The sequence below is a fragment of the Crinia signifera genome, chromosome 11 (assembly GCF_055691185.1).
Source record: "Crinia signifera chromosome 11, ASM5569118v1, whole genome shotgun sequence".
Classification (NCBI taxonomy): domain Eukaryota; kingdom Metazoa; phylum Chordata; class Amphibia; order Anura; family Myobatrachidae; genus Crinia; species Crinia signifera.
The window spans coordinates 34891525-34919336 of record NC_139227.1 but is presented as its reverse complement, the minus strand read 5'-3'; the positions used below and the strand labels follow the sequence as shown (position 1 = coordinate 34919336).

Sequence of the window (27812 nt, the reverse complement as noted above, 5' to 3'; positions counted from 1 at the left end):
GAATACATTTCTACTTGTGATAGATCAACCAATCTCGATTTTAGTTTTAGTGCGGCATATCTTGTTGTGTATGTTTATTTCTCAGGATTGACCACCCTGTTCCAAGCAGCAGCTGGTAAAGACCACCCATACCAAGCGCCCCCGGACCAGTCTCTCTAGTGAGATTCGGCCCACAATTTTAACACTGGAAGGAAGAATCTGTGTAGCTACATGGAAATCAGGGTCCACCTCCCCAAATTCACATTCTCTATGAGATGCATTCATTAGGTTGTCCATAACAATGTGAATACCAGTTTCAACAGGCAAAATGTGGACATGTTCATAAAGTAGACATTAGGGGTATGATGCAAGGAGGTTAGGGCTAGGTTATAAGGAGGGTGGGATGAGGGAAGGTTAGGATCAGTCACTAGTCAGACTTAGGATACAGGGGGGGGGGGTGTGAGGTTACAACAGGTGGCAATAGTCAAGACCCCCATACATTAATAGGACTTGTCGGAGGCACAAGTCAGATCTCCCCGGCAGCTCCCCTGGAGTGCTTCCAACGGATTGGAAGTGCCATTTTTACATGCAATTTATCACATGAAAAAACAGCATGGAAGGACTCCCGGAAGCTGGCGGGGGAGCTCAAGGGAAATCGGATCCAACTTATCGCAGCTGCTAACAAGCAGCCACGATGTGCGCTGACTGACTGCTGTGACTGTGATTTATCTTGTGCGCCATGGATTTACTCTATGGATCCTATCCAATGTGCACGGGACTGCACAGGATGTCAAACACATCCGATTTGGCCACTTTTTTGCACCCGATTTCTGGTCTGGATTCGTTGGAATCAGGTGAAAAGTAGCCAAATTGTGCTAGTGTATGGTGGCCTTAAGGCTTCAGGGAGGAGGAGGGGGTAACAGCAGATCCAGCACACTCAGTACAGTACACTGCAGTTACACCGAGGTATTCGGTATTCTGACTATGTGATGCCAGTTGGGGCTACTATAGCACACACTGGACTGTACAGCTAAAGCAGTTAATGGAGGGGGGGGGGGAGATAGGGTGAGGACAGAGCGAATACACTCAGTACAGTAAACTGCAGTTACACCGAGGTATTCTTCTGACGATGTGGTGCCAGTTGGGGCTACTATAGCACACACTGAACTATACAGCTGTTAATGTGATACAGACGGTTGCACTCTGGGCCAGTTTTGCTTGTATAGCAGGATCCTGCAATGCCCTCTGTATAATGAGAGACTGAACCAGCTGCAATGATGTTTGATAGCTTCAGGACACATGGCGGCACCTGACCTCTGATTTCTCCAATATGTAAAGCACCAACACTAACCGCTAATGCATTACAGATCTTCCTAGCAGTGTGTTTCCACTGTACCGTCATTATCTGGGTATCCTAAGCCCAACTTCACATTGAGGCACAATTATGAGGATGTACCCAATTCAAGGCAAATACTCAGAAAATCATAGAAACCTGGCTTACCTACATTTGAGGGAGATGGATATTATAAAGCAGGATAATTTCTATTAAGGAAAAAGATGGGCGGTCAATCTCTGTTACATCAAAATTATTATATTTTATGTAGCAAACACTTATTTCCCCCCCAGCTCACAACAAGGTGCCACATAGACATGACCAGTCAATGGTTTTAGAACATCACATGCCAATGCATTTTTGGTTAAGATAGTTTTATCTTGTGATATTTCTGGAACTGGAGCTTATGCTTCTTGGGCTACTGGTGGATGCATGTCCAGTTGCCGCAACATGCCAAGACAATCAATGCAGAGCAAAGGCCACAGGTGAAAGTAGTGGTTCCAAGGTATACTAGAGGTGGTGAATGGATAGGTTGCATTCTGTGATGTCATTGGTTCCTAGTGACTGGACAAACTGCATTCTCATTGAAGGCACTTCTTCCTAGGGAATGCATAGGCTGCACATTCAGTGATGTCAATGGATCATATTGACTAGATCGGCTGGATATTCAGTAATGTCACTGGCTCCTAGTGACTGGATAGGCTGCATTCTCAGTGATGTCACTGGATCCTAGTGACCGGATAGGCTGCATTCTCAGTGATGTCACTGGATCCTAATGACAGGATAGGCTGCATTCTCAGTGATGTCACTGGATCTTAGTGACTGGATAGGCTGAATTCTCAGTGACGTCACTGGATCCAAGTGACCGGATAGGCTGCATTCTCAGTGACGTCACTGCTTTTAAAATTGGCAGAATTGAGGTCTTATTGTAAGTGACATAAAAGAACCAGTCCCTTCCATGTGATGCATCCTTTGGTTATGTACATAATCTACTGTTTATTTCCTATTTTAGTGTGGGGGAAAATGTATCTAAAAAAAAGTAGTGTTTCCATTTGTCCATTGTAAAGCAGAGCACTCGTTCATATGCAGATAATCCCGGCCAGCAGCATCAGCAGCAGTTTTTTTCTGGAGATCCTGCTCGGCTCTTTTGGAGCCCAGTTCTAGACTTCATAGTTCCAGTCGGGGTGGGGGGTGTGACGATTATGTCAGGGACACTCCGGCCACCATTGGATAATTTGCTGGTGGTCTCTTCACGGACGTAACAAATCTGCAGCCCTGGAGACAGAAGACCAAAAAGAGTTATTACGATTAGGGTAAACCTGTAACCCAAGGGGCAAATTGTTCTAAAAATGGGCAAAACCATGCTGCAATGCAGGTGGGGCAAATGTAACCCTTGTAGAGAGTTAGATTTGGGCGGGGTATGTTCAAACTGAATAGATTAGATTGAAGAACAAAGCAGACAGTATTTACCCTGCACAGAAACAACATATCTCACCCATATCTAATCTCTCTGCACATGTTACCTCTGCCCCACCGGCAGTGCACATGGTTTTACCAAATTTTTATCTAAATTAGGCTCTAAGATAAGAATAAAATACAGATGAAAACTTTCTAATACCAACTATAATCTCCCTGAAACTCGTTTGGTACTTGTTTAGTTTCACAGCGGCCGATATATCGGATGTGATATTTGCCGATCTGATGCGATTTTTTACCTGTTCATAACCCCAGTATCCACTATGCATGGAGATGATTTTATATAGTGTGGCGATCGCAGTGAGCCCCGCGAGGGGAAGCGGATTACTGCGCTCGCCACACTATATAAAATCAACTCCATTTGTAGTGCATAGTGGGGTTATGAACAGGTAAAAAAATTGCATCCGATTTATCGGCCGCCGTGAAACTAAACATGTACCACTTGTTTTCGAAAGTAGGCAAGTATGAAATGAGGGGGGTAGCCAGAAAGCGGTTACAGATATCCCTCAGCAATGTGTTAGGTTCTGATCGAATAATAAGTTGTATTCTTGTATTTTACAGTGGAATTGCCATCTACCTACACACACACACACACACACACACACTGCAGGGCTGTGATGTATGGGCTGCAGCTGATGAATCTCCTATAAACTCGGTTTAATGTGCTGTTCCCTGACCGTAATGGTAACATAGCCACTGCGCTACATATAGGCCCTTATTCAGGTCTGATCGCTGTACAAATTTGTTCTGAAAATGGGCAAAACCATGTGCACTGCAGGTGGGGCAGATGTAACATGTATAGAGAGAGTTAGATTTGGGTGAGTTACTTTGTTTCTGTGCAGGGTAAATACTGGCTGCACTATTTTTACACTGCAATTTAGATTTCAGTTTCAACACACCCCACCCAAATTTAACCCTCTCTGAATGTTACATCTGCCCCACCTGCAGTGCACATGGTTTTGCCCATTTTCAGAACAAATTTGTACTGCGATCAGATCTGAATAAGGGCCATAATGCGCCGATTCTCTCCAGCATATTGGAAACTACACTGTTACCAGATAGCAAGGGGTATACTGACTAAAAAGGTCAATTTAAAAATCGATCTTAATTGATGTTGGTTGAACTGCCAGGGCTAGAACACACATTTACTAATGAAAATTAATATAAAAAATTAATCTGCCAGTAAATGTGTGTTTTAGCCCTAAAAGCCCGACATCAATTAAAATCTTTTTTTTTTTTTTTTTTTTAATCTATTCAGAAATATATATAATTAATAAAATAAAATATATATTTAAAGGTGAACATACTCCTTAGGCCAGTATTCAATGCTTCTGATGGCGATGTGCAGCGAATCATGTTTTCCACTGCGTTCTGGAGGGCTGGAGTATTCGCTGACAGCCCTCCTCAATGGCTCGCTGCCCCTAACGGCGATTTTTAACCCCTGCAGCAGAACTGGGGGACGGCGGCAGGCAGATGGAAGCCATGTGTGTGTGTGTGGGGGGGGGGAACAGATTCGACAGGTAGGTGATTGCGCCCGGGATTGCTGCTATGCGTGTTCTCTGTGGGTCACTACACCCCACTACACCAATACACAGAACAACAATTTGAGAACACACTTCAGCGCTATCCCTACAAGGTACAATCTCCAGCACAAATAGGACTTGCTTGTAGAATTTTAGGTCTACTGGTGTCCCCAAAGTGCTGTAGAATAATTGGGGCCTCCTACTGACCTCCGTAGGGGTCCCTATATGCACATAAAGGTATCTTTATGTTTTTTCAACGGTAGTCTCTCTCCTACTTCTCCTGTGACCTCCTGTCCTCACAAGCAGAATATGGACGTTACTGACCTGTATGTAAGGCCCTATTTGCATGTAACGGTATCTTTAAGCCTCGATCATAATCTTCAAGAATAACTCGACACCCCGTATTCAATCAGTCATAAAACATCAATCATCAGGTGGAACAACACTCACCTCAATATGAGGCCCTATTTGCATAGAGCAGTTTCTTTAGTTCAATCCAGACAAGGAGATTCTCCACACCCGGGATGCTCCATAAAAAAAGTATTTATTCCACACGATATACAAGTAAAAACAGATGATAAAACGTAGATTAAAAAACAAAATCACACATCGATGTGTGGGACCAAACTGCACTCTCTCCCTGCATCCGGAACAGGGTGAAATGAGCTGCCAGATGGAATATAGCAAAAGGTCTCACCATCAGATGTGCCCCCTTCTCCTCACCAACGCGTTTCGGGCTCAAGCTTCAGCCCTTTTTCAAGGTGTAAGGGGTCTATGGCATGGAGCGGTATTTATACCTGTCTCCCTGATAATCCTAAAATCATCAATACTAAAACATGGGATGGAGTGAAAGGATGGTTCCATTTCATCACAACACCTAAATACCTGTCTAATACAACATTTCATGCTCTCTATACTTCTATACACATTGCACATAATCAAGGTGAACTATATCCAAATGCAGTAACATAAAGATATATAAAAAGTCCAAACACGAAGAATCCCCTTCTGGGGTCATTTCCATACTTTACAGTGCTCCCTTGTGCACCTGTGTATCTCCCTGTTGTTGCGCAGCGTAACTTCCGGTGCCACGATCGTTTGGTCCCACACATCGATGTGTGAATTTGTTTTTTAATCTACGTTTTAATCTATCTATCTACGTTTTAATCTATCGTCTGTTTTTACTTGTATATCGTGTGGAATAAATACTTTTTTATGGAGCATCCCGGGTGTGGAGAATCTCCTTGTCTGGATTGAACTAAAGAAACTGCTCTATGCAAATAGGGCCTCATATTGAGGTGAGTGTTGTTCCACCTGATGATTGATGTTTTATGACTGATTGAATACGGGGTGTCGAGTTTTTCTTGAAGATTATGATCCAGGCTTAAAGATAACGTTACATGCAAATAGGGCCTTACATACAGGTCAGTAACGTCCATATTCTGCTTGTGAGGACGGGAGGTCACAGGAGAAGTAGGAGAGAGACTACCGTTGAAAAAACATAAAGATACCTCTATGTGCATATAGGGACCCCTACGGAGGTCAGTAGGAGGCCCCAATTATTCTACAGCACTTTGGGGACACCAGTAGACCTAAAATTCTACAAGCAAGTCCTATTTGTGCTGGAGAGTGTACCTTGTAGGGATAGCGCTGAAGTGTGTTCTCAAATTGTTGTTCTGTGGGGGGGGGGGGGCTCCCGGGAACACAGGCAGCACAAGATGCCCCCCCCCCCCTCTCCTGGAGAGCTGGCAGGGGCGCTGTGGAGGGAGCCGCTGCACTGGTCCCGCTCGTGCATATGTAATGAGCGGGACTAGTGTGAAGTGAATATCTAATGTGCGGCTTCCCGCCCCCTGCTGACGAATGTGTAAAAAAAAAAAAAAAAAAAAATGAAATTAAATAAAAAATTAAATATATATTCATGTGCTACAAGCACATGAATAAAAATAGCATGCCCCTTCACATAATAAAATTACAGATTTTTTGACACCCCCCCCCTCAAAAATTAAAAAATGAAATTAAATAAAAAATTAAATATATATTCATGTGCTGCAAGCACATGAATAAAAATAGCATGCCCCTTCACATAATAAAATTACAGATTTGTTGACCCCCCCCCCCCCAAAAAAAAAACACCTTTATTTTAAAAGATCACTTTCCAGTTCACCTTAAAAAAGATGTCAAATGCACAATGTTGAATCATGGTGAAAATCAAGCTGAAAGCAGTTCGCCATCCTAGCATTGAATACACTCATGGCGAGTCCCAGTGAAAACCCCATTGAAATACACCAGCGAATTGCAGCAAGCATGAAAGGGAGAAGTGGCCGGTATTGAATAGGGTGAATCAGATTTTCAGTGAAAAAGTTTCAACGCAAGGAGTGAAAACAGCCCGTCGCCAAAAAAAACCCGGGAGCATTGAATACTGTCCTTAGACTAATTTCTGAATTTCAGTTAGTAGCACAGGTTAAAACTTGATGTTGATTAATTCAAAAACTCGATTTTTAGTAAATGTTGGACTTCCAGGGCTAGAACACACATTTACTAACACATAAAAATTAATATATCAATGAATCTGTCGGTAAATGTGTGTTTTAGCCCTGGAAGCCCAACATCGATAAAATAAAAAAAAATCAACGATTAGTAAATATACAATACAGACTCCGCAACATCATTAATACTCCGACACGGCACAGGATGCTGTTACATTATACACAATGTAAGATCACGTGTAACATTTCAGGTTCATTTGTATGTAAACATTAGGGTTGGAGTCGCCATTCAGGAGAACTCCTACCGTGTTTCCCCGATAATAAGACACTATCTTATTTTTTTTTTTCGCTCAAAAAAGACCATAGGTCTTATTTTCGGGGGAGGGCTTATTTTAATAGACCTTTTGAAAAAATAGCCCCCCTGCGCCTTTAAAACATTCAACTGCGCCTTTATGAAATGCCCCACAGTTTATTGTGCCGGTATTTTACATTTTCCATGCCCCCACCTGTTTGTTTGTAGTTTAAATGGATATTCGTTGATGGCGCTGTGTGGTGAGCAGCAGCCAGCCAGTCAGCCGCGTGATGTGCGCGGCGTGACGTCACGCCGCGCCTACCGCAATGCATCCCTGGGAACGGGAGCTGCGGTGCTGCTGGTGAGTGAGCGGAGGGCAGCGGGAGCCGAGCGGAGGGTACACATATGGTGTACATACAATTACATGGGAAAAATGGTAGGGCTTAATTTCGGGGGAGGGCTTATTTTGGACCAGCGTCCAAAATCTGGGGTAGGGCTTATTATCGGGGTAGGTCTAATTATCGGGGAAAGACGGTATGTACGTGAAGAGTGAAATCCAAGAACATGGATTTGATACACCTCTATTATTTTCCATATCTGTGGATGACACCGGGTGCCGGACAGGTTCCAGACAGTCATTTACCCGACGTCGGGATCCCGATAGTCAAAACGCAGACAGCCAGGTGCACGACGGCCATCCGCTTTTTTCCCTCGTGGGGGTCCACAACCCCCATAGAGGGAAAATAGAATAGGTGGCCATCATGCCCGCAGCGTGGCGAGCGCAGCGAGCCCGCAAGGGGCTTTTTTGCGTTCGCCATGCTGTCTGACTCTGGGCAGTCAGGATAATGACAGTCGGGAGTCCCATACCACACCCGATGACACCGCAAGGATCACCCTCCCAAGGCTTGTGCTCTGCTGGTTTGGAAATGGACGGGGGGCAAGCTCACGTGCAGTAAAACCCCAAACAATCTCTAGGTCCATCCTGAAATTTGACTATGGTGTCCAGAGATGACACTTAAGGTGCCTACACACAGGAGATATGTAGGCACTCAGAACCATCGCTCAGCACACCGCACTGCATAGCGATGTGTCAGCGATGTGTGCCGAGCAATCTGTCAGGGCCAGTGTTCTCTGGTGAGAACTCTGGCCCCGATGGGTGATTATGTAGATTTATTCAGCATGCTGGATATTAATCACCAGGCGATAGCACCACACGGGGCTGCACATCGCTATGGCCCCTACACAGGGAGAGATGCAGAGGCAATTTGTAAGCGATCTAGTGTCATCTCTCCTCCACCCTGATCACTGCTTCCCATGCTAGAGTACAGGACTTTGCCCGTGCTGCACCCCTTCAGTGGAACGCACTCCCTCGCTCCATTAGACTCTCCCCGACCTTGCAAAGCTTCAAACGGGCACTGAAAACTCACCTATTCATCAAAGCGTACCCTTCCACTGCATAAACCAGCTGGTTCTCCGACCCCTTGCCTGTTTACATCCTGCTATCTAACCACCACCCCCTTGCTTGCACCTCTTGTAATCTGTCTGTCTCCCCTTCCTACTAGATTGTAAGCTCCTCCGAGCAGGGCCCTCTTCCCTCCTGTTGTCAAAGCCCACTTATCTTCACATGTCACTCACAGCTCTCCTTTACTCCAACACTCAGTGACCATCTTTGTCCGCATACTCCTCTCCATCATTGGCCTCAAGCCTCTAGTTGTATGTTGATTGAGTCCTCACTACTTACATTTAAGCTGTAATGTGTATTGAACTGTGGCGCTCTTTATTTGTACTGTATTTTTGTTATTTATTCAATGTTATGCCAAGTTTTGTCTCCCTGTATTGTTCCTTTGTACGGCGCTGTGAAACACTTGTGGCGCCTTATAAATAAAATAATAATAATAATAATAATAATATCATTTAGAAAATGCCCTGACATCGCCATTATGGAACCAAAGGGCTATTTATAGTAGGTGCCTCTGCTAGGGACCACAACATCCTATTTACACCCCTGTATTAGAGCAGGACACTAGCTGGTGCTGTCCTGGGAAGGGGAACAGCAATGTAAATAGCATCACAACATCAGTATAGTCTCCTTTATATAGATTATTGTACATGATGTAGTAATATTCCATCTGCTTTATATCTGATGTGTTACTGTTGTGAAGATAAGCCTCAGGGATTACTTTGTGCAGCAAAGCCTCCACTAATAACATTGAAAGCGTATATGGAGATCTCCAGCTGTAATGCAGGGGGAATACACCACTCAGCGCACAATTACATTACATTCAATTTGATTACTGTAATAAAGGCGATTGCAGTAACTGGTAAATACTGGAACACTAGGAATCTGCTGTGGGGAACCAAGAACTCACCATAACAGTGGGTGCTGGTTATAGATAATAATAATAAAATAGCCCCCTCCTGTTCTATACACTATGGATAGATTTCTTCACGGAGACAGCTCTGAACACTGGAGAAGAACTGAGCAGCACGGGTAACGGCTGCCATTATAGGGGTCTGCTGTGCGGTTCCGTTGGATCTTTAAGCAGTATTTTTCCTCATTCCGCTGGGACCCAAAATCCCACAACAGGTGCAGATTGCTGTCCTACGGTTATGTGATGGGGGTTGCAGTACATTAAGGTGAAGAGATTATGCAATGGGGGTTGCTGTACATTGGGTGAGAAGGTTATTCAATGGGGGTTGCTTTGCGGTAGGTGATGCAATGAAGGATGCCATATGGTGGGCAATAACGGAATGCAATGGGAGGGTTCTTTATGGCAGGCAATTAGGTTGTTATGTAGCGCGCGTCACTGTATAAGGGGAGACAGAATTACGTTTTCTAGTCGCCAGATGCTCTCTGTAACATGTACTCTCTATAGAAATAACTTAATAAATAATAAAATACCAGGTGTGAGAGGGTGCCGTGGTTATACAGTGAGTGTTGTATACAGAATATGCAGTGGGCATTGTATATCGGTGACAATGGGTCACAAACATATTACATGGGCATTGTTGTACATTGGCTAATAGAGGGTCCTGAGTGGTAATGTGGGTGAGGACATAATGTGACAGACGCATAGTGGGTGACAATGTTTAGCAGCAGGTGTTATTCTGTACCGGAGTGATCTTATAGAACAGTGGTCCTCAAACTCGGTCCTCGGGACCCCACACAGTTCTCGTTTCCAGGTCACCCGACAGGTGCACTCATTACTCACTGACACAGTTTAAAAGATACACAGGTGGAGCTAATCATTTTTCTGGATTTTTTGAGGAGACCTGCAATACATGCACTGTGTGGGGTCCCGAGGACCAACTTTGAGAACCTGTGTTATAGAGCAAAGTACCCAGAATGCCACCTATGTGGGTCTGACTTGTGCCTGCAATGAATATGCTCCTCCTACTGATTACTGTGAGGGTGCGATAACATGCTGACTATCATACACCAGGTGGGTAAGAGGGTGCTATAGAGGGTCGTTCTGGGCACCTATGAGATTACTGTGAGGGTGCGATAACATGCTGACTATCATACACCAGGTGGGTAAGAGGCTGTTATAGAGGGTAATTCTGGGCACCTTTGAGATTACTGTGAGGGTGTGATAACATGCTGACTATCATACACCTGGTAGGTAAGAGGGTGTTATAGAGGGTAATTCTGGGCACCTTTGAGATTACTGTGAGGGTGCGATATCATGCTGACTACCATACACCAGGTGGGTAAGAGGCTGTTATAGAGGGTCATTCTGGGCACCTATGAGATTACTGCAGTTATAGCGTTTGGTCTGCTAATTCAGCATGTGTTGCCCTACAATTATTCCTGTGCCCAGTACATTAACTGGATGTCATTTGGATTATCATGGGACACATTGTAAATGCAACCTGTATACGTCCACTGTGCTGTATGCAGGACTCTTCCATCTACGCCGGAGTGTTAGATTAAAGCCAACAAATGCCCTTTACTCAACCCAATCATTTATCTCCCCCACCCAATCGGACCCTCCATTGACGGTGGGCCCATGACTTCCAGAAGTGGTCATCCTGGCTTAATCATCATCATCATCCTTCTCCTTTATTTATATGGTGCCACAAGGGGCCACAGCACCTTGCAGCGAATAGAAACAGTATAAATGAATCCTAATACTCCAACCCCTTACCACTAAATCCACCCGAATACCATAACCTTAAAAGGAAAGACTGTTTGGGGCTTTCTTATCAGCTGTAAAATTCCAATGGACAGATACTGAAACCAGATGCAGCCTAGCGGGATATCCCATGGCTCTGGCAGGTTAGCAGGATTTGCCAATAGCTGGAGGAAAGCCAAGTGCAGATTTACAGGAGCAGAATTCTAGGCTCCTCGGAGCAGACTGTAGATGATACTGCTACTGGACAACAGCAGCACAACTGGCCATCGACCATCGATTATTTCTTTATGACCGATGTCACATAGTTTTGCCATCGATGGGGGTCGAATAGTTTTGCCATCGATAGGGGAGAACCAGATGGTTTCCCACCATCGATGTCACTCTTAAACAAATAATTTCATTTTTTGCTTTCCATGAAGCCCCGCCCCCCATGTTTTCATTGGCCCACAGGACAATCAATCAAAGAAAGTGGATGACCATTGATATGTAAAAACATAGATTTTCATCCATTGGATAGTAATGCACTATTGATGGCCATTTGCACTTTTGCGATTGATGGCAAAGCCAACGATGGACTAATTATCACCATGCACATAACGTTGCTTATGGGGATAGATATCACTTCTGCAAGCTTCATAGCATTCATAGTGCTGAATCAGGCTGCAGGAATACTGTACGCCAGATTTGCTTCCAACTCTGTGTCAGGCCTAGGATTTATTCAGCCTCTGCAGATGATAGCAGAGCAATATGTAGACACGCCCTCTACTTCCACTATGCATGCCATCTTTGTACAGAAAATATATATTATGCAGCAACAGGAAGTGGTTGATGCTGCAGAGTAACAAACTCAATGATTTATACACAGATAGTTACCGGTGACATATGTCAGGTACTAAGATATTACACCGCACTGTGCAACCAGGTCACACAGATCTGTGCACCAGCGGAGCTTACAATCTAGGCTGCATTCTCTGTCCCAGATTAAAAATGAACCGAATGCAAAACTCAACAATAATATTAATAGTAATAAAAGTGATTTACAGCTGAATAATAAGACAGATTAAAAGGAAGACGGACACTTTGTGACGGCAGCTGCACCACATAAATTAACACAATTGTGCGGATACACAAGATGCTTTCTCTTCACGGGACGTTTAATGGAAAATATGAAACCAGAATAAACAATTTTCCAGGGATGTATAAACCAAAAAAGTCATAATATTTGGAGTGAGAGTTCCACATCAGTCATATAAAAACCTGAAAGCAAACTGTACTTCTCACCCGAGAAAAGATAAAAACGTAAGCCGGGGGGGACAACTGGAGAAAATAACGGTTCTGAGACACGGGGTAAAGCTATTTAAAGGATCTAAAAGTGAAAAGTGGGGATGTTTCCAATAGCAACCAAACAGGGCAGGATGTAATGACGCCTGAGTTCGTTGGCTGTGAGGGTTGCTGGTCGAATGCTGACATTTTTTAAAGGGTCAATAATTTACGAGGCTTGGGTTTTGCCTTGTAAGTGATTGCTCCTTTAAAAAAACATTTCAGTTCGGACAGCTACTGAATCCGGGCATCATTACACACGACCCCAGCTATCATTTCTGGATTGCATCCTAGAATATTATAGACATAATCTAATTGGTTGCCATGGGCAACAGCCCCACTTTTCACATTTTTAGTAAATGACCCCTTAGAAGGTGATTTGGAGTGAGTCGTTTCTATATGATAATGATCAGGAGGATGGTCATCATGAGACACCTACCTAGAATAAGTTTTTAGATGCACCATCGGTCGCATCCTACGGCAGGCGCAGTTTCTCAAGCTGTACACTGGTTCTGCGTCTGGTGAAGCGATAAAGTAGAAGGCGATAACGCAGCAGCCAATTAGCACCCAACTGCCATTTTTTCAAACCCGGTCTGTAACATGACAGTTAAGGGGCCTACACACATAGCGATTTAGGGGCATTTTCTAAACGATCTAGTAGTAGTAGTACGTTTATTTGTAAGGTGCCACAAAGTGTCCGCAGCGCCGTAAATAGCAAACAAAAAAACTAATTACAAGGTAACGTACAGGGTGTGTTGATAAAATTCAGCATAAATAGGGGTATAGCTGGTAGATCTAAAATCAGCATCAGTTCAGAAGTAGGTGTGGAAATTGTCGAGGAGACTGAAGATGAAGTAGAGGAAGGGAAGAACCGGGCAGGAGCACTGGTGAGGTAAAGAGGTAGGGTGAGTATGTGAGGAAGGAGGGCCCATACTAAAAGGAGGTGGGTGGACGAACGAAAAACAATAGGATAAGTAGGAACAGATGGAGGGGTAGGGTAGGCACGATAGGAGGAGCAAAAGAGGTTAGGAGGGATAGGCTAAACGGAAGTGGGTTTTGAGGGAGCGCTTGAAGGAGGTAAGGGAATCAGAAAGCCTGATGGGTGGCGGGAGGTTGTTTCAATGCAGGGGGGCAGCGCGAGAGAAGTCTTGGACACGGGAGTGGGAGGAGGTGATTAGGTGAGAGGTCAGTCGGCGGTGGAGCGAAGAGGACGGGAGGGAGTATGGATAGAGATCAGTGAAGAGAGGTAAGGAGCGGTGGTGGAGGAGAGAGCCTTGTAGGTGGTGGTGAGGAGTTTAAAGAGAACCTGGTAAGGAATGGGGAGCTAGTGAAGAGATAGACAGAGGGGGGAGGCGGAGGTAGAGCGGCGGGAGAGGAAGATGAGCCTAGCAGCAGCGTTAAGAATGAATTGGAGAGGGGCGAGGTGGGCAAGAGGTAGCCCAGAGAGAAGGATGTTGCAGTAGTCAAGGCGGGAGATGACAAGAGAGTGAATGAGAATTTTGGTTGCGTCAGTGGAGAGGAATGGTCTGATGCGCGAGATGTTGCGGAGGTGAAAGAGGCAAGACTGTGAGAGAGCACGAATGTGGGGGGTGAAAGAGAGAGAGGAGTCAATGAAGACACCGAGGCAGCGCGTTTGGTTGGTCGAGGTGATCTTGGTTTCACCAATGCTGATAGAGATAGTGGGAGAAGAGGGGATGTTCGGGGGATGGAAGATTAGAAGTTCAGTTTTAGTCATGTTTAGTTTCAGGAAGCGTTGGGTCATCCAGGCTGAGATGGCCGTGAGGCATTCTGAGACCTTGGACAGGAGTGATGGGGATAGGTCGGGGGAGGAGAGATAGATTAGGGTATAATCAGCATAAAGGTGGCAATGGAAGCCATAGGAGCTGATGAGGGTGCCCAGAGAGGTGGTGTAGATGGAAAAGAGGAGAGGGCCAAGGACTGACCCTTGGGGAACACCGACTGGTTGCAGGGTAGTAGGAGAGGAGGAGCAATCGGAGAGGTATGAGGTGAACCAGGAGAAGATCGTGCCAGTGATGCCAAAGGAGCGGAAGGTGTTGAGCATGAGAGGGTGGTCAACAGTGTCAAAGGCTGCCGACAGATCAAGCTGGATGAGGATAGAGAAGAGGCCTTTGGATTTAGCTGATAGTAGATCGTTAGTGACTTTGGTCAGGGCAGTTTCAGTGGAATGTAAAAGGCGGAACCCGGATTGGAGGGAGTCTAGAATGGAGTTATCAGTAAGGTGGATTAGGAGACAATTATAGGCCAGACATTCTAGAAGCTTGGAGGCAAAAGAGAGGAGGGAGATGGGCCTGTAGTTGGACGGAGAGTTGGGGTCCAGATTTGATTTTTTGAGAATTGGGGAGAAAAGAGTGTGTTTGGAGGAGGAGGGGAAGATCCCAGAGTATAGGGAAAGATTAAAGAGGTGAGCCAGGTGAGAGCAGACTGATAATATTGGAGGGGATAGGATCGAGCGGGCAGGTGGAGGGAGAAGCGGATAGAAGGATAGAATGGACTTCAGCGGCAGTGGTGGGGTAAAATGAGGACAGGGGTGGGAAGGAGGGGAGTGGAGATGTAGGAGGGGAGGAGGGAGAGGGTGAGGTCATGACAGTCCTGAGAGAGGAGATTTTGGTTGAAAAGTAGGTAGCAAAATCAGCGGCTACGATGGAGGACGGAAGAGCTGGAGGAGGGGGAGAGAGCAAGGAGTTGGATGATTGGGAAAGGATGAGGGACTTAAAGTAGGATTCCTTGGCCAGAGCAAGGGCAGAGCTGAAGGAGGAAAAAATGAATTTGAAATGGAGATAATCCGCGAGGGAGCGTGATTTCTTCCAGAAGCGCTCAGCAGTGCGATCTCGCTAGATCGCCTACAAAATGCCCCTACATCTCTCCGTGTGTAGGAGCCATAGCTATAGCAATGCCCGGAGCCGTGTGTTGCTATCTCCTGGTAATTAATATCCAGCATGCTCGTTATTAATCCCCGGGCGATAGTGACGTGCGGGGCCACACATATCTAGCACTATGGTCCCTACACACGGAGAGATCTAGTGAGATCGCTTAGCAAATGCCCATAAATCGATATGTGTGTAGGCCCCATTAGGCACTGAAGCCCCCTTGAGGCACCACATAAAATTAGGAATAATGGGCCAGATGTATCAAGCATCAAAAAGTGATAAAATGGAGTGACAAACAACCAGCTCCTACCTGTTATTTTTCAAACCTAGCCTGTGACATGGCAGTTGGGAGCTGATTGGCTGGTTGGTTGTCACTCTCAATTTCAGCACTTACCCATAAGTAGACATATTACACACTACATGAAGTGCACCTTCAGCATTGGTAAAAGGGGATGCCATGTTTACATAGCTTTTTTCTTTGTACATGCCTGCTTAAGTGCGACATCGATCTATAGATAAAGGCAGCGTGCCTACTGAGTATATGCATCTAGGAGACAGAACAGACCTTTCCAAATTTATATAGGACACTGGATTTCCAGGAACCTTGGGGGATTGCAGCCCTTTAGTAAGCAAGGCTAAAGGTATGCGATTTTGGGCTGATTTCACCTGATTTCTGCACTTTGGGACGATAAATCGAGTGAAATCGGGCCAAAATCGCATATGTGCGACATCCGATGCACATTGGACCGGATCAGGAGGTAGGACTGGCTGCACATCAGATTATGTGCGACCTTGGGCGCTGGTGCTGCAGTGGGTGGTGAGGTGCTGCAGTGGGTGGAGAGGAGCAGCGGGGTGGGTGCTGAGTGCTAGCGGGTGTTCAGCAGCACGGAGGAGGGTATTAGAATTTTAAAATAACCAGTACAATGACTATCAGGCCTCACAGGAGAATTGGGTTTGGCTCCCTATATGCACCTAGAATCTTTTGTACAGAATCTACAGTATGCAAAATGAAGACAATATGAGATAATGTACCCAATTCTTTATTGGGAGTTAAGATAAACAAGCAAAGCAAACCGGACTAAAACCATACAGGTATGTGGGCAGGGCCGGTGTAAGACTTCTCAGCACCCTAGGCAAAACTTCAACCAAACCCCCCCCCACTGCCACCAATACCCACTTTGCAACCCCTTTAGGCCTACCTGCCTAACATTCCGGAATGGCAGGGAGGCAAAAAAATTGTGAGGTCCTCCCAGCCCCCCGGGGATGTGGGCAAGTTCCCTGCTTTCCCTGGAGGCCCCCCGCACCTCCCCTTAGCCACCCACAACAGAGTACAAGGCAGCAAAGTAGGGAAGTATGCCTCAAGGGAAGGTATGGGGCTGAGGTCTTAGAAGTTCCACAGCCGCCACCTGCATTAAGTACAACAAGGGACCTTTTTAACCTTTTTAATTTTTTGATAGGCAGACTTGGTGGTGCCCCCCCAGATAATGGCGCCCTAGGCAGCTGCCTAAAGCTGCCAAATGGTAGAGCCGGCCCTGTATGTGGGGCAGATAGAACATGTGCACAGAGACATGGGATGCCTCTTTCACACAATAAAATAACCCAGGTTATTGCTGGGTCAACCCAGCTTGGTGTGAAAGGGTCTATGACCCCCCAAGGGAGAATAGCTGCTGCCCGTCTGTCGGGCTTTTAGCAGTCGGGATCCCGACATCGGTGTAATGACATCCGGCACCCATAAAGAATGCTGTCGGTTTGTTCGGATTGTGAATAACACACAGACCGGCCAGGCAGCATTTTCTTCCTGCTTCCCAGCCTGCAGCAAGACAATAAATGTCTATCAGCATGCTGATTGGTGGAGAACTCCAGCCATCCACCAATCAGAGGGTTGACAGCCATTCACAGTATAGAAGCAAGTGGAGAGATGGCACGTGTCCACAGGAGGGGCATATTATTTTGTTTACATTTTTTCCCATGAATGGGTGTGGCGGGGCCCCAAATACATTGCTTTGCCCTGGGCCAACCTCGTAATAACCCAGGGCAGAGCAGTGGTGTAAACAGGTCCCAGGTATTTTATGGATCGTGTTCAAAATCCTGGATCAGACCCGGGATATTGAATTGAAAAGGATAGAAGCTGCAATAAAAGAATAAAGCTGTCCAGCATGTGTGGACTAGATGCGAAAGCAGCCAGGGATGGGGAACCTTTGGCCCTCCAGCTGTTGTTGAACTATACATCCCAGCATGCTTTGCAACAATTTAGCATGGCCAAATAGCAAAACTGTAGGGCATGCTGGGATGTGTAGTTCAACAACAGCTGGAGGGCCAAAGGTTCCCCATCCCTGCACTAGGTGATAAAAGCAGCGAATATCGTTCATGAGTTCCCTTGAACTCCCCCGAGCTGCGATATTGCGCGTACACACTGAACGATTTCAAACTATAAACATAAAAGGGGGTATTCGGTCTGTGGCCCTATTTCCGCCAGCAGAAATAGTGGCCCTCGCCTATTCAGCATTAAAGGCTGTCAGATCCGACTTTATTTTAATGTCGGATCCGTTTGGTCAGAAACGGCCGCGGATTGTTGAATTCACCGTCCGGGGACGTTTTCTGACAATTTACGGACTTTCTGACGCTCGACAGTCGGAACATTGAATTCCGACTGTATCGGATCTGCCGAAAAACGTCCTGGATCCGACTGTCAGGATGTTCCAACAGTCAGTACCCTGGATTGAACCACCCAAGAGTTCAGACAAGAAAGGGGGTCGATAATAACCCATGCAGTGGCGTAACTATAGCACCGCAGCCCCCGCCACCGTGGGGGGGCGCTGTGCATATGGGGGCGCCGGGGGCTGCGGTGCTATAGTTACACCTCCCCCCTAATCCCCCGCAGGCTTACCTATTTCGCTGGTCCCGGCGGCTCCGTTCTTCTGCTGAGGACCACCAGAAAATGGCCGCCCCCATACAGCAGACAAAAACTGTCTGCTGTATGGGGGCGGCCATTTTTGTGGTGGTCCTCAGCAGAAGAACGGAGCCGCAGGGACCAGCGCGAAAGGTAAGGCTGCGGGGGATTGGGGGGGTTTGCATGGGCCGCAGGGGGCGCCCCCCCCTAACGGTGGGGGGGGGCCGCCCAAAATGTAGCTACGCCGCTGAACCCATGGGAGTGCGCATCGGTACCTTTATCATTCGTTAACAATATTGTTATGATACATACATACATACACAAAACCGCAAAGGAACCCTGTCCCCCTCTATGGGAGCACTTTCTCCAGTGTTACGCCAGCAGGTCCGCTGTGTTAGTGGTACCAATGTTGCTCCGCTAATATCTAGATTCCATATGAATCATCCATCACCAGTATAAGAGCTGCACATACACTTCTCATGTCACCTTCATTTCTTGTTGTAGAGACTTAAGTGACGCAATGGAAATTCCCAAAGATTCCCCCAACACTGCAATCAGTGGTGGTGATGACACCCTACATGCATACGCCATTCCTGTTTCACAATCAAATCACAAACAGATGGGGATAATGGGTGATTGGAATATTGCTTTCTGCACCAGGAAGAGGTGTGGTAGGACCCCCCCAGGGCGAAGGAGAACCCCTCTTTTATACAGTATATCTATTACACTGAAAGACACTGCTGTGGAGCACAAAGTAGGTGCAAGATTTACTGAGTTCCCTCACAATAAAAGCCCTGAAAACCAGATTATAATGAAATGTCCTAACTGTGATATAATGGGTATTTCATCGCTCCAAGGTCCCATGCTCGGCAGTAAATTGCCCCATGACATTCTTTTCTCAATGGTGTCACAATAGAATAACCAATCTAAAATGATAGCTTGTATCTGCCATAAAGCGCCTGCACATTGCTAGTGCACTCGGCATGTACTTACCTTTCAGACAAGAGAGAGTGAGCCCCATCCTATCATTCTGTCTTCACACTTTGGTCATGTCAGAAATCTAGTCTCTGTTGTCCCAGCACATCTGCGGTCACAAGAGAACAGAGTGAGGGGTCTGGCAAAGTGACATTTCTCATATAAGATGCATGGTGCAGGATGCAGCAGTCGGGAGAGTTTGTCCCACTCTGTAACTCACTTACTGGCAGGAGGAACCTCTAGAATCCCAGGATTACACAGAGATGATCTAGGCAGACTCTACACTTATTTTGGTGACACCCAGCAGTGACAGATCTACAGTGACAGAAAACCACTAATTGTGACAAAAATAAAGTTATAACAAATTCTACAAACCTCAAACCACCGGTTCTGCGCCTCTGCTTTGCTGGGGGGGGGGGGGGGGGACGACTCTGTTTCCTGTGTCTATTTGTTATTTCAATACATGTTTACCTAATGGGCAAAGGGCATTAACTGGGGAGAACACTGAAAGAATTCACATTATACATATAACTGGTATCAGGTTTGCCCCCAACTATGGGGTCAATTTTCTAAAGCTTATAAAATGAAAAAGGGGTGATGTTTCTCATAACAACCAATTATATTAAGTCTATCATTTCTCTATTGCATCTTAGAAAGACAGACCATCTGATTGGTCACCTTCCATCAAATGATTTTTCGCCTGTTTGCAGAAAAAAGTCATGCAATGTCAACTACCCCCCATGCAAGCTTCACCACGCCTGCGATCGCATGGGGACGCCTAGTGTTTTTGGGAGCACACCCAGCATGTTTGTGGGCATGCACAGGAAACACTGGGTGTCCCCATACACCATCTCCCTGTCTGCCTACTGTACGCCCCGCCCATGCGACCCAAAGTCCCCAAAAGCTGTCACACAGCAGCCCTGCACATGCGTGTAATCGCCCATACACATGTGCACCATCGGTCCCCAGCGCAAATACACTGGGGACCAAGTTCAATCACCCCTTAAGTGTACCCAAAGCTCAGCATATTTCTACCAGATCGTGAGATAAAACAAAAGCAGCAGGACACTTATTTTGTGCATCATAGAACGGTAATAGAATTACAGGCTACATTTCCCCAGACACCTACAACCTCAGTAACCGCATACTGTGCAGTTCCCAGCAGGCAGTCCGGACTAAGACCTGTAGGTACCATGGTGGAAAATACATGACAGTAATGACAGTAGTCCCCGGAGAGGGCCACCTATTCTGCTAGGCAGGTGGAGAGGACTGCAGGAGGGAAGAAAGCATGCCTTATAATGCTCTAGAACATTTATTTACCACCTACAGTATAATAGATTGGAGCCAATAATAGATAAAATAAATGAATTTTTCGGATAACTACGAATAATGAAGCAGTGTTAGAATAATAGTATAATTGGCATGGGGGCGGGGGAGGATAATGAGGTTTGTGTTTCAGTAACAGCTGGAGAGTTGTAATGCTGATTACCAGTGAAATCATGGAGGGACGATACCAGATTCTACAGCCATAAATAGACCTCTCTCTACCGCACAGGAGAAATGCACGCTCTGTGTGTATGGGCTGCAGCTACAGGTATGGACAGAGCACGACAGACATTGCTAAAACAAACAGAGACTCTTACCGTAGGTGTCTGGAATCTGCATGTCCACAGCCGTCCGCTCTGCAGCAGTTTACCTGACCTGATATACAGGGGACCGTCCTCTGTACCAATCAGCAGCCACTTACTCACAGCTGCTGGGAAGAGATGAAATTTAAATCACCTTTTTTTTTTTTCTCCCCCTCTCTTTTCATTCAGCTGTAAAAAGGTGGATTGCTGCCCGTTCCTGGTACTGCCTCTCTGAATTACAAATTACTCATGCACTGCATTAGAGTAAACTTGGCAGACACGGCTCTTTTTAAGCTGCTAAATGCACTTTTAAAGAATTAATGGAACGTATACAAATGTAGCCGGGACTGATGCGATTGCTGATGCTGGGAGTGGCACCAGGCTCCATCAGATCATACAAGATGCTAGGAAGGATATTAATATTCAAGGTTATTGAAAAGTTTGAAAAGTGCATTTGTAATTTACAGCTAGGACAGTCAGCAGATTATAAAGTTACACTCATTCAAAATTGCACCAATCTAGGTGTGGAGACAGCTGGGGAAGTGAGTAATGGCAAGCGAAGGCTTCCTTGTGTGTATAGCGCATGCATTAATGAATGGAACATCATCATTGCATTGTCTCGGTCATGTAAAAGAAAGCTGGATTGTCTAGAATGACTGCTTACTAGGTTACAGCGGGACCCCCCCAGTAACTTGTAACAGATGCCCCAAATTTACCAAGGCATTACAGCACTTACTCAAGGACCCATGATTGCAGAGAGCGGAGGCAATGGCCTACCATAGCACAGCAGAGGCGAAAGGGATGGTCAGCTGAATCATCCCCCAGTCACGTATTCTACAGGCCAGTGCGATCAGCTTTGATCAGCATATTATATTCCGCATCCGATATGAGCCAGCATATTAGACGTGACATCATATCTGGCTCAGTGTTCTCCCCAGAATCTTTAGCCAGTAATGATAATTAGCCAAATGGGGGAAGAGTGGTACTTTGCAATAATTAAAAGAAAAAAAGCGCTGATTTCATTTTACACTCTTGCAGATTGCCCACTTGCTGATGGAATGCGATATATCAATGTCCAGCGACGCGTGCTGCCACCGCCCAGTCTGCAATGTTCCACTGACCAGACTGAGCCCTGCCAATTACAGACTGGGGGAAGGATCCACATTACAGCGGACATCACAGTAATGGAAGCGTTACACTGATTTTTCAGACCTATAGAGAAGGATAGTACCAAGTGGAATGTGTATTTAACCCTGTGAGTGCCAACATCTGCGAGAGATGTTTAAAATACATTTGTTATATAAATTCAAATTATTATTTTTTTGTGTAAAAATAGATAATTCCTATATAAAAAGGTAGACATTACAAAGGTTTGCTTAGCAATTTTTACACCTATTTTGATAAATGTTCTCAGTACTCAAGGGTGTAACAAAAAAAAAATTGACCAGAGGGAGAACACTGCAGCCTTATTACCATCTGTAACAGTTGGTACTACGCAGGTTACACGTGGCACAGAATATTGTAATTATGAACATCTGCTATGGCACAGCATACAGTATTAGATATTGTAACAGTATTAGATATTGTAACAGAGGCCCTTATTCTGGTTGGTGCGGTAATGTCCGCGTGCGTTCGTGCCGCCAATGTTTTGTGTCTGCGCATGTGCAGAGGCGTCTCTGCGCATGTGCGAACGGAACGCACGTCCAAATACCGCATGAAATGTGTACACTACGAACAGGGGGTGGAGAGGGGCGTGAAGGGCTGTTTGGGCTCATTACCATATGTTTACACCCCGCGTTTCATGGGCGTTCCCATGCAAACGCTGGGCGTACGTATGGTAATGCGGCCGTGACGCACGTGTAGGGGGCGGACATATGACATTGCCGGATGTCAGCTGCCCGCCCAGATCCCTGCTTTTGCACGGAGAAATGCCCGTGTGGTCTGAGGTTGCGGGAGCTGGCGGACCACTCAGTCCTGCATTCGATGGTCTGCGACCATCGAATGATGGGGGAGGTTCCCAGAGATGGAGGAGGTGTATCCGTGAGAAATCCACTCGTGCTCCGTGCGGTCAGCGGCTTACCCCATTCGGACGGAGTGAGCGATCCGTACGAAAGGCAGGGTTTAGGACGCACGGTCCTGCCCGCATATTCGGCTCCGTCCGCACCGACCAGAATAAGGCCCAGAGTCGGCTCAGAATATTATATTTACTGGCCACAGATATGACCCAGCATAGTACGTGTGACAATACATGGGGCTGACTAGAATACACTGTACGACCAGTTATGTATACAATGTTGTTTCACACAAATTACACCAAATGAGTTATTTTACATAATATTGACTAAATATAATTTATATATCCTTTTATGCACATTTACATATGTACATTTACACATTTTTTTGATTGCCTGATTAACTAAACATCATTGATGCTACTTATTTTTGTTTGTGTTAACTAGTTGGTCCTTATCGATCAAATGAATCACACGGTTACGGAATGATACTTCATATGTTAATTTAAATAGACATCAGTAGAACTCTGATAAAGTAGTCCGAGTGTTGACAAAACGCGTAACAGGATTATGCCATAGCGGCAAACCTGTAGGAAATGGAAAAACTCTATACCTATATTTTATTGGGTGGTCTCCAGCTTCTTCACATTTTCAGCAATATCAGAATAGTTGAGGGCATGCATTCCCCCTCCCCTACATTACTTTTATAATGGACTCCACTTCCAAATGCAATATGGCCTGTAATTGCAACCAGGAACTAGGTGTAGGATTCAGTAGGGTTCACGGTTAAGCATGATTTGTGGCAAGTGAGCTGCCCAGGGTGTCTTATGGAAGAGGAACACATTAAACCAGTATTCTTTTGATGTAAGCAAAGAACAATCCGCATAATTTACACAGCTAATCAGTATCGTCGTCATACTTCTGGGCATAACTGATCATAGAAGTTACCTCTTCCTGTACAGCCCAGCTACAGTCATCTCTAAAGAACAGATTACACAGACCTGTAAACAAGAAACACTAACAGTTTCCAGTAAATTAGTCCAATACATGGACCGGTTCATCTGTAGGAACTATTGCATTATATATTTGCTTGACGCAAACACGTGTGGCAGATTAGGTCAATAATGTCCATCCAAGGATCTACATGAAGGCAGCAACACAGAAGCCGATTTGCTGGACAAGCAGCATAAACATTGTGCAACACAAGGGTCTATGAACTACGTCAAGGAAAGTAGGAGCCACAAAGCAAAAAGAGTCACGTTGGGCTTACTGGCAGCATGTTGGACTGTGTGGATGCAAATACACACAGCACAAACACTATGGATAATTAACTAGATGGCATTCACATACATTACGCTCAGCAGCCAATCAGGTAAGAGCATGATGATCATGTACACAGCTCAGGCCACACTAGTGGCAACAGAATGATCGGTGTCAGACCTGGCCAATCTGTTGTTCTCCAGGTGTTGTGAAACTGCAAATCCCAGCATGACCTGCTGCCGTTTAGCGATTAGGGAATGATAAAACGGTGACAGGGTATGCTGGGATGTGTAGTTTCCCAACAGCTGAAGAGCCAGAGGTTGGCCAGGACTGATCTAGGTCTACAAGGGGGTATTGTGTGTGTGATTTATCTAGCAGTGACCGTGTAAATATCTGGTAGTAGGACTCTTGGAAAAAGCATTCAATAGTAAACCAAACAAATGCACAGTATCAGAGAGCTGTGTCACTAAGCACAGAACCCGGATACTGGGATTGGAGAACATTAAATTTAGTTAAAATTTAACAGCCTTGAAGGTCTTTAGAGGGTTGAGATTGTATCGCTTTGATGTTTGATAACATGTCCCTTTAGAGGTCAGACAACAGTCCTGTAATGAATTTCGACATAAAACTTTAGTTTCTTTCTCTAGAAATGCTAAAAGTTCTACACACCCACCTAAATACAAATTATTTTTAGGTTTTATTTTAGCTATGTTTTGGCAAAATGTTTTCTGCCAAAGTCTTCGCCTCACTGTGTACGCAGATGCAGTCACACCTGCCGGCTGCCATTCCCGAGCAAGCTCCGCACTGGTGGTGCCTCGATCCTGCAGCTGAATCAACATTAGGAGACGGTCATGGCACTTGCTGGATGTTCTTGGGCGTCCAGAAGCCTTCTTCTTATACCCCGTTCTCACTGCAGGCAAATTCACGGTTCTAGCATGTCGACCCGGTAATTTGCCTTTTAGCACAGGTTTTTTAGCAGTGTGAACGGGTCAACTGTGTCTGCATTTACGGATCTCATACACGGGTAAAACCCTTCTTTTTCCCCAGTGTTTGAGATCCGGGTATGCAGACACGGGTTGACCCATTCACACTACCAAAAAACCCATGTTAAAGGCAAATTACCGGGTAGAACTGCTTCACTCGGGAATTTGCCTAGAAGTGAGAACGGGGTCCCTCACCGCAGCTCCTGGCATTTAAATTCCAGGTAAATGCCGTGTAGTTCACACTCGCATGGTTAACAGTGGAAGAACAATTATTTCAAGCACCACCCTCTGTTAAGTTTCCAATCTGTTATTCCTACAGATGTAGCCCCTGCCATCCTTGGCCGGGGCTCGTCAGACCCTCCCCGCTGGCGAGCGCCGGCGGACAGGGGCTACACTGAACTGGGACGCGTGTGCGTCTGACGCATCCCAGTCTCTCGGCGGGGACGCTGCATGTCCCTGCCCGTCTCCGCTTCAGGGAGAGGGGCAGGGTTAGGGGGGCGCTCGGCGCGGGGACGGGGTACCTGCAGCGACCGGAGGCAGGCGTCGTTGCCAGGGGGCGCGTGAGTGTCTCATGTGCGCGGGGCTGGCGTTAGAAACACAGCCCTGCAAAAATGACACAAGCCCCATCTGTACTTTTGTGGCAGGGTTTAAATGCAGTAGAAATGTTTTTAGGATGAAGTTCATTGTCATGGAAAAAAAGGAACTTGGCAAATAATTGAAATTCATGTGATCACTCTTGATGACATCCTGGGAGTATATGCAAATCGCCATCCTAAAAACAGATGCAGCAGACTTTGTAAAAATGTATATTTGTGTCAGTCTTAAAACTTTTGCCCATGGTCGTATATTAGATTAAGGAACAGTCACAAAGGTACTTATGTAGTATCTGGGCGCCCGATTTTGTGATTGTATGCCTTACCTTAAGGCATGGAAAACATTTTAAGTAATCCGCGGCCACTCGCCACGCTTTGGGCTCGGTGGCTCGCTGCGCTCGCCACGCTTTATAAGATCAACTCTATGCCCACTTGGATAGTGGGGAAATGAACAGGACTAGGTTAACATTGAATCCTATGGAAAATCGGATCGCATGCGATATCGGTTGCGATCCGATGCGATTTTTCCGACCCGATTTTAAAATCGGGCGCCCAGATACTACATAAGTACCGTCACAAAAAATGCGCAAAGAAGTAAATTTGCTTAACTGCACATATCATTCAAGTTGTAAATCAGCTAGTTACAAAGGGGGAAATTTACTAAAGAAAATTTGTAAAAAATAGGTGTATTTGTATCAAGAAATACACTTATTTTTGACATTTACCATCCCGAAAATACGGCAATTCGTATTCGTATTGATAGCACATCAATACTAATACGAATAGCCGTATTTTCAGGATAGTAAATGTCAAAAATGAGTGTATTTCTGGATACAAATACACCTATTTTTTTACAAATTTCCTTTAGTAAATTTCCCCCAAAACCTCAAGATGAGAAAATATTGCAGGTCTGCAATACTCATTAGTCTTTGGGCCTTATTCTAGTTCACTCTTTCTGACAAAATCCTTCTTAGATGGACAAAACCATGTGCACTGCAGGGGGCAGATGTAAAATGTACAGAGAGATTTAGATTTGGGTGAGTTATTTTGTTTCTGTGCAGGGTAAATACTGGTGGCTTTATTTTTACACTGCAATATAGATCTCACTTTAAAGGGCAGTATTCAATGTCAAAGTTCTCCGTGCATGGAGAGCGTTTTATTTCGCTCTCCATGCACTCTCCGTGTTCCGGAGGGCTCTCTGCCACTCCTGCTCCCTCTATTCAATGTGGTTAAGACTCTCCGCCACTCGCGGAGAGTCTTAACCCCTGCAGGGAGCAGGGAGCTTTCAGGGAGCCGGAAGCAGCCAGAGAGATTAAAGTCTCCCTGGCTGCTCCAGAGGAATGTGGAGAGGAGGGGGGCTCTCTGGGACCCAGGCAGCACAGGCTGCCCCCCCCTATAGCCAGCGGGGGACCCAGTATTCACTGCACCCATTCGTGCATACTATCGATCGGGTGCAGTGAATATATTAATATGTAATGAGCGGCTCGAGCGCTCCGGCCCCCTGCTGGCTGCACTGTGTAAAAAAAAATAAAAAAAAAAAATATTTTTTTTAAAATTTAATATATATTCATGTGCTATAAGCACATGAATAAAAATAACATGCCCCTTCACAGAAAAAAAAAATGATTTTTTGACACCAAAATTTAAGAAAAAAACCTTTTAGTTTAAAAGTTCACATTCCAGCTCTCCATCAAAAGATGGAGAATTGCTACACGGAGAGACACGGAGAACATCACTTAGAAAGACGGAGAGAATTTCACATTGAATAGGGTTGCTCGCTTTTGGAGAGCAAAATGCTCCGTCCAAGGCGAACAAAGCACAAGTTCTCCACAAAACACGGAGAACTTTTCTCATTGAATACTGCCCAAAGTAAAACCCCACCCAAATCTATTTCTCTCTGCACAAGTAACATCTGCCCCACCTGCAGTGCACATGGTTTTGTCCATCTAAGAAGGATTTTGTCAGAAAGAGTGAACTAGAATAAGGCCCTTTGTGTATTAATCCACGACTGAACAATTATGGTTACAAAGTAGTCTGC

At 45.5% G+C, this 27812-nt stretch overlaps 1 long non-coding RNA gene across 3 annotated transcripts; it reads right to left on the bottom strand.

Annotated features, from left to right (window-relative positions):
* Positions 1-1554: 1554 nt before the first annotated feature.
* LOC146045905 (uncharacterized) lies at positions 1555-25174 on the bottom strand. 3 transcript variants are annotated; one of them, XR_014465674.1, is made up of 4 exons: positions 20942-25174; positions 19674-19769; positions 19317-19407; positions 1555-2587 (listed from the first exon to the last, which is right to left on the bottom strand). It is a non-coding gene; the product is annotated as an uncharacterized LOC146045905 (long non-coding RNA). The 3 variants fall into 3 exon arrangements; XR_014465672.1 differs by lacking the exon at positions 19674-19769 and having other exon boundaries at positions 20942-21982; XR_014465673.1 differs by lacking the exon at positions 20942-25174 and having other exon boundaries at positions 19674-20912.
* Positions 25175-27812: the final 2638 nt, after the last annotated feature.